At 61.0% G+C, this 2052-nt stretch overlaps 1 pseudogene across 1 annotated transcript; it reads left to right on the top strand.

Moving 5' to 3' along the window:
- The first annotated feature begins 228 nt into the window (after positions 1-228).
- LOC134102854 (variable charge Y-linked pseudogene) lies at positions 229-1012 on the top strand (annotated as a pseudogene). The gene is made up of 2 exons (NR_190195.1): positions 229-452; positions 644-1012. The product of NR_190195.1 is annotated as a variable charge Y-linked pseudogene (transcript).
- Positions 1013-2052: the final 1040 nt, after the last annotated feature.

The raw sequence follows: 2052 nt of genomic DNA, 5'->3' as shown, positions 1-2052 counted from the left end.
CCTTGCCACGTGATCTCCCAAAATTGAGCATGGGGAGTTTAGGAGGGGTGCTATGTCAGTTTGGGAATATTTTTAGGGGTGCTAACCCAAATCTCCCTTTCTCCAACCAGAGCACCCTGCCTTCCTCATCAGCTGTCACCCCCCCACGACTTCCTCCGCCATGTCCTGATGGTGCTTTGTGACGTGTAAGGCCTTCCTTCCCGCCCAGGGCTACCATTGGCTGGGTAGTGGAGTGTTGACCAATCACAGCTCAGGGACGTGGTCGCCTCATTGTCCTGGGATCGCGGGAGGAGTATATATAGGAAGACCAGGCAGCCTGCCGTTGACTGTTGGGAGACTTTGAGCTGCGGAAGGTGAGTCCAAAGCCGGGAGCCTCGGGACCTCCCGCCGAGGCCAAGGAGACACGAAACAGGAAGTCCTCTCAGCCGAGCCCCAGTGGCCCGAAGAAGAAGGTGAGTGACCCACCAAGCTCCTCCTCGTCTTCCCCTCGCCTCCTTCCTCACAAGAATCCTCTCCTGTCCTCACCTGGCACAACCCCCCAACCCGGCCCACACCGCTTCTGAGGACACGTCCCTGTTCCCGGCCTCCTCCATCCTCGTCCCTAAACCAGAGCCCTTCTGTGATCTCCCTGTTGTCCTTCCAGAGCTGGCCGAGAAGGGAAAAGCCGCTCATAGAGGGAGACGCGGGAAGAAAAGGGCTGCGAAAAAGATGGCGGCTGTGACGGCACCTGAGGCGGGGAGCGGAGCAGCGGCACCCGGCCCCCGTGACCAGCCCAGCCAGGAGCTCCCTCAGCACGAGCTGCCACCGGAGGAGCCAGTGAGCGAGGGGACCCAGCACGACCCACTGAGTCAAGAGACCGAGCTGGAAGAACTACCGGGTGTGTGGACGGCCGAGTACTCCCCTATATCCCCGAGCAGCAACTAAGTTCAGGCCCAGGTGCCAGACCTCAGAGATCTCACCAGCAGGGTGCTTCCCCTGCTGATGACAATAAAATGAATGTGTTGCAAACTGATCTGAGTGACTCCGTGTTCTCTGATGGTGGGGAGGGAGGGAGGGAGGGAGGAAGAGGTGGTGTGTGGGGAGGGAGGGAGGAAGGAAGAGGTGATGTGTGAAGAGAGAGGGAGGGAGGAAGAGGAGGTGTGTGGGGAGGGAGGGAGGAAGAGGAGGTGTGTGGGGAGGGAGGGAGGAAGAGGTGGTGTGTGGGGAGAGAGGGAGGAACAGGAGGTGTGTGGGGAGGGAGGGAAGAAGAGGTGGTATGTGGGGAGGAAGGGAGGAAGACATGGTGTGTAGGGAGGGAGGGAGGAAGGAAGAGGTGATGTGTGGGGAGAGAGGGAGGAAGAGGTGGTGTGTGCGGAGGGAGGGAGGAAGAGGTGGTGCGTGGGGAGGGAGGGAGTGAGGAAGAGGTGGTGTGTGTGGAGGGAGGGAGGGAGGAAGAGGTGGTGTGTGGGGAGGGAGGGAGGAAGAGGTGGTGTGTGGGAAGGGAGGGAGGGAGGAAGAGGTGGTGTGTGGAGAGGGAGGGAGGAAGAAGTGGTGTTTTGGGGATGGAGGGAGGGGGGAAGAGGTGGTGTGTGTGGAGAGAGGGAAGAAGAGGAGGTGTCTGGGGAGGGAAGGAGGAAGAGGAGGTGTGTGGGTGGGAGGTAGGGAGAAAGAGGTGGTGTGTGGGAAGGGACGGAGGGAGGAAGATGTGGTGTTTGGGGAGGGAGGGAGGAAGGCAGAGGTGGTGTGTCGGGAGGGAGGGAGGGAGGAAGAGGTGATGTGTGGGGAGGGAGGGAGGAAGTGGTGGTGTGTGAGGAGGGAGAGAGGGAGGAAGAGGTGGTGTGTGGGGTGACAGGGAGGGAGGAAGAGGTGGTGTGTGGGGAGGGAAGGAGGACGAGGAGGTGTGTGGGGAGGGAGGGAGGAAGAGGTGGTGTGTGTGGAGGCAGGGAGGAAGAGGCGGTGTGTGGGGAGGGAGGGAGGAAGAGGTTGTGTTTGGGGAGGGAGGGAGGGAGGAAGAGGTGGTGTCTACGGAGGGAGGGAGGGAGGAACAGGTTGTGTGTGGGGAGGGAGGGAGGG

Source organism: Pongo abelii, chromosome Y (genome assembly GCF_028885655.2).
Source record: "Pongo abelii isolate AG06213 chromosome Y, NHGRI_mPonAbe1-v2.0_pri, whole genome shotgun sequence".
Taxonomy (NCBI): domain Eukaryota; kingdom Metazoa; phylum Chordata; class Mammalia; order Primates; family Hominidae; genus Pongo; species Pongo abelii.
This window is presented reverse-complemented; position numbering and strand designations above follow the sequence as displayed.